Source organism: Apus apus, chromosome Z (genome assembly GCF_020740795.1).
Source record: "Apus apus isolate bApuApu2 chromosome Z, bApuApu2.pri.cur, whole genome shotgun sequence".
Classification (NCBI taxonomy): Eukaryota; Metazoa; Chordata; class Aves; order Apodiformes; family Apodidae; genus Apus; species Apus apus.
This window is the reverse complement of record NC_067312.1, coordinates 74473130-74482980: the sequence shown is the minus strand read 5'-3', so window position 1 is coordinate 74482980 and position 9851 is coordinate 74473130.

Below are 9851 nucleotides of genomic sequence, written 5' to 3'. Positions count from 1 at the left end.
AAACTTTGAAATGTAAACTTGTTCGATTGATGGCTCCTTCTGGTCCTGGCAGCCTTTTTGATAGCTGGTGCTCTTTCTGGAATACTTGTTAAAAGTGTCTCTATAGCAAAGATGTTGGTTTTCTTTTTTCTTTTTTCTTTTTTTTTTCCCCCCATGTGATTTTTTTTTTTAATTCAGTGCATGGGAGACTGGAGATAGGCTCTTGCCTTCGATGCAGCAGACTGAACACCTACTCTCACTGTCCTTGTACATTGTAATACTCTATGAGATTAGACTGCCTGAAAGCAGGGTTTTTTTTTTTTCAGTCTAAACCTTCAATCCTCTTTGAGCACAAGTACTCATGTTGACTTCTGCTGGGGAAAACCAGCCATGGCATTGCAGGCTGTGCTGGAGGCTGCAAGCCCCTCAGGGTCAGAGGCAGTTACATGCACCAGCATCCTTTAACACCAGTTCCTTCTACAGCTGTTAACTCCTCCTGTCACAGACATTGACCAAAATTTGGGGTTGAGAGTGACCCCAACCTGAAAAGTGCTGCCCCAAATTCTGCCCTCTCTCAGTGCCAATAGGACCCTAACTTTTGACCTCCACCAGCAAACAAACCCCTCTTCTGGCTGGGTGGCTGCCCATCTGCTGAAGGCAGCCCAGCTTGCAGAAGGACTGCACTTGCATACTTGCTTGTCAAGCTCGCACGGCTCTTAATTTTGGAAACATTTTCCTTTGTGCATGTAAATCGTCTCCTGGAGGTTGTCACATATGCTTGTTTCCCATCTCTCGTGCTACCTCCTCTGACCCTGCTAATTCCATCATTGCAATGCAATTGTAAAAGAAATCTTCCCGGTTGAAACAACAAGCAGTATCTTGGGAGTTTTCTGAAGTAATATATTGATGCTAAACACTGTTCACAGATCTGGGAGGATTAAACTTGCTCTGTGTGAAGAATTTTATACGTAGATGTAATAAAAAAATAATGTAGCTTCCAGAAATAAATAATTTGAGGCAGACTGTCAGCTTTTTCCACTCCACTTTCCTTTCACTGCACTCTGCGTAGCTATTAACTAGCTATCATCTTTATTAAAGATTGTTCTTTTGTGTAATAGCTGGAATTGTTTACCACATCAAAACACAAGAATCTGCAAGTGCCTCCTGGTGTCTTTCATGGTCCAAATCTTGTCCCTCACCCCCTGCTGCCCCAGCCTCACCACATCCCTTTTCTTACTTCTTCTAAAAGACTTCTGCAAACTCTGCCACTCGGACAGCAGAGTGTGAATAATTCAGAACACTGGCATATGAAGCCATGGCAGAGCAAGTCATTGGTGTGATCCACACGGGGTACAACGTGCTTATAAAGGAAGGCAGCTAATCCTGAAAATTTTCTGTGTTAGCCATGGCTGTTGGAAAATTATACAGCACTCAGGGGTCTCTCAAGGCTTAGAGGAGACTGTGCTTCTCAAAAGTGATAAAAACTTTTCTAGGCTCTTGCAGCCTTTTATGTTAAGAATGCTTGCAGTGATTTTATATCATCATGCTTGTTGCTGTTTTTTTAAGTGAGAAAATATTTGGTTTTACTATGATTCTATTTTAACTACAACAATGAGTTCTCTGAACATCTTTCTAATGTTTCTGATTTCTATAAAGACAACTTATTATTTTCCAAATGACTGTCTTAAAAAAAAAGAAAAAAAAGAAATAGTGTGAGACATGGAGGTAGTAGTGCAGATGAGCTTCAGATTTTAAAGTTAGAAAACTACAGGCGAAAGGTTAATTTGAGTCAAAACCTGAGCATCCCAGAACTCAGATTCTCAGTGTTATTAGACACCTGGGGAATTTGGCAAAAGATTCTTAGATAATGTGGGTCAGCCCTACCCTGTTGATATCATGGGGCTGATGTATAGGGACAGATGATGTAGTTCTTTGTGTGATTCCTTTCAGCTCCAGGCAGAGATGTTACCTGAGGTGATTACCACCCCTGAAAGCCAAGCCTGCATTTGGTCTCACACCTTAACAGGAACTGCAGAAGGCTCAGAAGTGTCCTGAAATCAAAGAACCAAACATCAGTAAAAAAACCAAACCAAACCATAACACCTATTAATTATATTGCTTGTTGTCCGTGTTAGCAAAATCCATGTTCAAAGCCTCATTCAAGGGCACAGTTAAGATATTTCAGATGTTGTTTCCAGCTGTCTGGACATGGGAAATACCCGCTATCTAGTTAGCATACCACAAGCAGATAAGGTTCAGGGCCAAGCACCGGAGTGGAGGATACAGACTGGAGGATGCAAGTGGGAGAACTGCACTGAAATCCTTGCTCTCTGCATCTCTGACAGCTGCTCACAGCTTTTTAGCAAAACATCATCCACCAAAGAACAAGTGGATGAGCTAGATCAAGCACACAGAAGACGTTTGGAAGTGTAAATCCATCCTTTTAGTGAAAAAATAAAAAAATAAAAATGCATGCTGAGGGTTAACAATTTGAACTGGTTGGGGTGTATATGTCTTGCACCTACTGCACAGACTGCCAGGTATGGTGACAAAAGCCTTCTGGCCTTCTGGGTGTCACAATGTATTTGTGTACCTATAGCAAATTAAATATATAAATATATAAACATAAATATTATATATAAATATATAAATATATAATAAATAAATATAATAAATATAATAAATAAATAATATATATATATATAATATATATAAATATATAATATTTAAGTATCAACGTCCTCAAAGGGAATTAAACCCAAACTTGGCCCTTAGTCCTGAACACTAGAGGAATATTCAGATGGCTAATTCTGGAGTGGAGATGGTCCTAAACAAAGCCTGGTGCTCTAAACGCTAGACTCTGCTCTAAATTAGACATTTTCTCCAAAGCTATTTACTTGATTTTCTATATGCAGCATGTACAGATGCCACGTGTGTTTTTGAAATCAGAATATTGCTTTTAAATTCCATATGTGGAATGAATGTTTATTAACATATCAAATTGGATAAGATTTTAACTCAGAGGGAAAAAAACAAAAAAGCCCCAACATTTCAAGAAGTAATTATTCAACACTTTTTTTCGTGCCTTAGTCTCCTCGGGAGTCACTTCTCAGCAGAAGTCAGAAGCTGCAGTGCAGAGTAGCACCAGCAGCAGCCCTCTCCTTCCCCTGGTCCCACAGCTCTGACATTACACTGTAAGTGGTATGCTGGATCAACAACTCTAATGATTCAAGGGCTGTCCCGGGGGGTTTGTCCTTTCCCCTTGGCAATCACTCCCTTGCACAATTCCCATGTGCTGTGTGGAGGTTCAGAAACCTGCCTGCTCTGCAGGCTTGGGAGCTCAGCACCAAGCATCTCTAAGACCTGTGTTTTGTAAGGCAGAGGAACTGCCACATTTACCTTATAGACCTGTATTTACCTACAGACAAAACACCGTGATGCCGTTATGTACTACTGTGTGGTACAGACATTTTATAGGCCTGTGGGAGTGAATCAAGATTTCTTTTCAAGTATGAACACCACACATTCCATGCTCTTTTATACCCCATCACCAAGCTCACAGGTTGCAAAGATGCTGTCTTGTTTAGAGGGACTCATGGTCAAACTGAAAAGGAGGGGGGGGAAAAATAAAATGAAAAAAAACCCCCAAAATCACACCATACTTCTTAGTAAGTTCTCTTCTCTCTTTCAACTAGTCAACATAAAAACCTTTTCTCCTGGCTTGTACAATTCTTTAAAGTACCAACAAGTGTTCTGAGGTTTCTAAGAGATTCTTTTTTTTTTTTTTTTTTTTCTTTCATAGCTCCAGGGTTACCACCCTAGTAGGTGTGGAAAAATCTTTGTTCACTTCATTATAACACACTTTTGTGTACCATCTAACTGCATTTAGCCAGCAAAGGAGAGCAGGTATATCATATGCCAAATGCTTTTTTCCTCATCCCTGGCATCCTGGGATATTGCTCACTTTCATGTTCTAATGGAGGTTTCTTTTACCAATGACCAACACTTTCCTCTACTCTCTAACGCCCCTACAAGTTTCTGACCTGTTATAATTTCCCTGCCTGCAGTGCAGTTGCAGGCAGTATTCCTGTTGACTACTGAAGAAATGCATATGCTGCCCAGAAAAATCACCTTCAAATTTAGAAAATCTGTATGCCAGGAGATGTTAACTTGTACACAGTAACATCTCTGTTAGCATTCTCTGTCATACTTGTGGGAGAAATGCAGTGAAAATCACTAAAAAAGGGCAAATCAATTCATATAATGGATTTCACTGCAGGCATTCTCACAAACCTTTGACCACTGTCACCCAGCAGCACCTTAACCCTCCCAGTGGCAGCTTGAGATGAGAGATCTGGACCAGTGAAAATGAATCTAGGAGTTGAAAACATTGCAGATACTATTTGTGTATGATGAGGAAAAATAAACCCAGGCACGTTTCAAACATGCATTTGCTCAGTAACATATTCTTATTACCCAGTTCTGTATCTGGGCTATTTTCAGAAACTGAAAGCACTGCTTCTCTTTTAAAGCTGGCCACTTCCTTTTTGACCGTCTTCCCACTCTGAACATAAAACAGGTGCATCAGCAATGTTTGGCATGTTCCTGGCAAAAGAAGTTCTGCCTCTAATAGCCAGCATTTGATGTAGTTTGCCTTATCTCAGCCATCAGCACTGATTCAAAGCTATTGAGTATCACAGCCCTGACTGCCAGGCAAGTTCGACACGAGTCGGCTGGGGTTACAGCTGTGGGAGGACCTGCAGGAGGTGGAGGTAACAGCTGCCTCTGGGATCCAAGAGATGCCAATTATAATGCTTCCTTCATATTTTTCATTTGCCAAAACTCAGCTTTCTTTGTTCTTTTATGAAAGGTGACTGGGATGATTCAGATTTCCAGATGCAAGCAGACAACTCGTCTGACATCACTGGCAAGGAAAACAAAATTTCACAGTGAAAAGTTTAGTACAATTGTATTTGGCAGAGTTATAAACAGTTGAAAACAAGGTCTTACACTGCAGAGGCTTAGGAAACCTTAGCTGAAGGCTGTGCTGCCCATGCTACCTGCAGCAAATGAGGCATCTGACACAGGCAGCAGACACTGCCTGCTAAAGGAAGGTAACTTCAAATGATAAGGTCCTCTGCAAATTATGTTTTAAAATGCCAAGGCACTCGTGCTTTACGTTGTCTTAGAGAACAAAGGCAAGTAAGAGACAATGTTAGAAAACATAATCTTTCTAATGTTATTGTGAAGAAATACCCCTGCCCAACTTCAGATCAGAGAAAGCTAAAGGAGGGACTGTCATGGGCTGAACTTTTGAGGAAGATATTAGCCCCTTGCTCCTGGGAGTCTAGGGTAAATGTTCACAGGATGGTGGCTTGTAGTGTCATGGTCTGCAAGCAAAGCAAAGTAATTTCTGAAGTATAAAAGTCCAAAAGTTTTGCCTCCTTCCTTTACCCTGTCACACACTCACTGTTCAGATGAGTAATAACCACTCCATTTTTCTCTCTTTTTTCCTCTTCTGGTGCCTTTTCCTGCCCTATTTGTCATCAGGAGAGTGAGTCATAACTGGTGAGGTGGGCTGCAGGTACACTGCCCAGTTGCCAGTGAGATGCAAAGCAAGTATGTTCTGAGCTGAATAAACACTTCAAAATTATTTTTTTCCCCTTAACCCCTCAAAAAAACCAATAATGAAAGAGTTATAGATAGTCCAAGTCACCACCATCCTGCACAGATGACCTCACTCATCACCCATCACACTCATCTGTGACCATCACTCCCACACTCATCTTCTTACTCCGAAACTAAAGGTTCTGGACACAGGAGCTGTAGGAGATACAGTGTTCATTTCATACATTAGGAGGCACCTAGAGGGTTTAGGATATGTAATTGATAATTATGATTTAGGTTGAGTCTGTTTGCCATCATCTGGTGCTTACCTACAGAGACAAATGCAAGAGACATTCCCATGGACTTACTGCTCACCTTCAGTGTCCCAGTCCTACGTTGGTGGCATCTTTGCTGGAATGCCTCCATGATTCCACACTGCATTAATCTGCCTCTGATAACTTCTCGTAATTCACAGACAGCTGATGAAGACACAAGCCACTGTGCTTCAAAATGGTGATTACTTCCTCAAGAGAAGGCTACAAATGGAAAGAGGTGTTTTCAGACACACTTTGGCTTGCATGGTGTGCACCCCATCCACCAGAGTTCTCAATGCAAAATGTTGGCCATCATCTTGGTTCTACACCAGTTTATGTTCTGAAGCTGATTGGGATACTGCATGTCCAAATAATATCCTGCTAAATAGCAACACTTCCTATTTTTCTAAGTAAGCAGGTAATTCCTATTGCACATGAGTTCCTGGATATGAATTCAGTCTGGTGATGATGCAAAACTTTTGGTCTTCCTAGTATATTTGATTCAGTGGTATCAATAGCAATTCTCCTCCTCTCAACTGCATCAATAGAGTACTAATTATCACTCTTTGAAATCATAAAGTAAAATGAATCTGTACAAATGAAAGAGGTAGGACTGAATAAGATTTACTCAGGGCTAATTTCAGCTCCCACATTTATTGATTTTTCCTCTTCATCCTCCCAGCAAGAGATTTTTTTTATTTTTTTTTTACTTAGAAACAGCTCCTGGAAGATTACATTGGCAATCAAAATGTGGGAACTACCTTGGTTTTGCCAGCACTAATGCTGTTTTGTATTTTGAACACAAAAAATTATGAATTTTCATTCTTTTTATTTTAAAGACCTCAAACTCAGAAGTTCAGTGATAATGATAATTAGTTTTTATTGTAAATTTAGCAGTCATTTTTTTTTAGTTTGCCAATTTCTTATCACGATCAAGTTGCTGGTTATAAAACCTTCAAAAATGTGAAGCTCAAAAATGAATATGCAGCAAAAAGGCCATCAAAAAACCTGCATATTTTGGGGAAATAGGTAAGAAAATACCTAAATGTGCTTCCATGGTGGTTAGGGGACATGAGCATAATTTAATATCCCCTGGATCATCAGAAACGTGGGGGGGAGAGAGTCTATATATGTATGTGTCCCATGGGAAAACCTTTATGAGGAGTTCACACTTTGAGCATGAAAGTGCGTCAAAGAGGACACGCAAATGAGGCAGCTTCTTCAGTTTCAGTACTGATTGAAGTATTTATGAAACCCTTATGGTCAGAGACACAATTAGCTTACAAATAAGAGCTGAAAAAATCTCCAGTACAGTCATCTTGGAGGGGAAAGTGACACTAAATGGGTACATTTTCTATGGAATTTCATCAGTGTGTAGCAAAGACACCTTCCTCTCCCCCCCTTACATTGTTTTACTGCCTCACCCAGGAGATGAGTAACAGGCTGGTTTTATTTCATATGGGTCAGCAGTAAATTAGAATGGTGCAGGTATTATGCATTAGGGTACCACAGAGCTCTTTCTGTTCATAATGTTAATATTATATCCTTTTGTAACATTAATTGTAATATTAATTGAATCCAATTGCTGCCTGCACGTGCTTTGGGGCTTAACTCTTTCTTTTTTTTGTTCACACACACCTTCAAATATGCCCAGCAGAGAGGTTAGTGTCCACATCATGCTGGAAAACAGAATCATTATTTATCTTTACCCAATTCAGAGACCCATTTGTGAGAACATGAACCTCAAGGGGGGATTCACTTAGCTCTCATTTCACCTTTTTTAAAGCCTAACTGTTTAAATAGGAGACCCTTTCCTAATGTGGCTGTTTTCTCTGTTATCTCATCTTTATACAGCTCTTTTTCCCACTAGCTTTGATTTGTACATGTGGAATGTTTTTGATCAAATAACACCCACTGGATATGTTGCTGTCTTTGTTCAGGACATTGGTTTTGTAAGCTGCAAAGCTGATAAACACTTATATGTGCCTTGTTTCCTTTTCTGCATAAAGATTCTATTGAAACACTAGGACATCTGGGGAAAACATGTTTTTTAATATTATCATGGTTGTTATTAATTTTAAATTCAGCACTATCATATTTGATGTCTGCATCTTTTAAAAAATGCAAAATGATGCCTTGTTGGCAATAATGAATACGAATCTAACAGAGTAGAAGAAAGGGAACCTGCCTCAAGGTTCCTTTGTTATAAAATTCTTATCTGAAAAAGGGACCTTTAAGGATATTAAAACTTGTCTCTTTTTCTGTTAGCCTCATGAAAGATGGAGCTCCTCTCAAACTTGCATTTCTTTGTTGTCTTCACGGCTCTGATGCCTTACACAGCAGTTTTTCCTTTGAAATAAATCCTTGGGACAGAAGATAACACAAATGCCATGCTCTAGTGACTGGCATATACCAACTAGAGGCATATTCACATGAGAAAACTGCTTGACAAATATTTCATCTATCTGAGATATTTTCCAGCTGAGTTGCCTTGCTATTTTGTTCCCACCACATTCTCTGCATTGCACAGTGGAAAAGCAAAGACATTTAACTTCTACACTGGACTGGGAACTTCAGATGCTAAAAAACAGGTCAATTTTTCTTTTTTTTCCAAAGTCTTTTTTTTTTTTTTTTTCAGTTGGCACTGAATAATGGAAACAAACTTAATATCAACTATTTTCTTTGAATACATTTGTACAGAAAGAGCAAATCTGGGAGGGGTTAGCTATATGACTCAAAAACCTCTGCATACAATAGCTGAAAATTCTCATGAACGAAGGCTATTTACATATTCATTATACAATTATGAAAAGTTCACAATATTAACTTTCTTGTCAATAATTCAGGAATCTGACTTGTCTTACTGTACAAAAGTACATCTGAGAGAATATTAAAAAAACTTTCAGAAAAATCTTGGATTCCAAATCAAGGGGAAAATGAAATATTTTTTATGAAGGTCAAATTTTTGGAAATTATTCTTGCAATTAGCTGGTAATGTTTTTTTCCATAAATTTATAATGAAAGTTCTTGCCTAGTGCCAGCCACAAAAGCTATTTGCCACTGTGGTGTGTGCCACATGCTCCTTCATTCCTATGGAAAAAAAAAAAGAAAAAAAAAAAAAGAGCTGATAGCTGTATAAGAACACTAAAAATAAATTATTTATTTCAATAAAAATAAGGAAATTTTTAGAGCACATTGAGTGATTCACTCTTCAGAGTAAATACCAAAAGAAAAAAATAGAAATATTAATTTCACTGTACCTAGCAGAGTTAAAATAAATAGTAATGCACCAGTCTAAGAAAAAAGGAGGAGACAGGTGGAAAGTTGTACACCTTGTTCCTGATCCTTTGTACAGAAAATAAGGCTAAAACTCTTGGCTAATTGGATACAATTAAACAGCACAGGTCACCTTTCAGAAGTCAATCATCTAATATGCCTTTAGGGCTATTTGTGTTCAGCCATGAAATAATGCAAACAGCTGTGTAGCATCCATTTGATAAATCTGAATAGAAGTTTGATTGAAAAAAACCCACAACACTCTTTGTTGCAGAGTAGGAAAAAAAGGCAAAATGTCTTGTGTTAATTATTTACCACAAATTTTTCACTCATCTCTGGCTATGAGTGAGATGGGAAATGAGTCAAAAGAAACCACGTAAGGGAAAAGCTTCATTAGTGTGATGCTGGGTTTCTACCTTTAACACACTGCTTACATCTTCCTGGAAATCCCAGGCAAAAAAATGAGGCTGATTCCAGCCCAATTTGTACTATATCTGTGTGATAAGGACATGTTCCATGTTTCTGGCACGGTCTGAAGCTCCTACCCTGGACCAAGTCAGCCTGATGCACATCGCCCCAGCATCCTTTGGAGCACTATCATGTTGAAAGTTGTCATTAATTCCCTGCTACCATAAATGGTAGAGTTCAGTTTCCAGTACTTCCAGCTCTTTAATC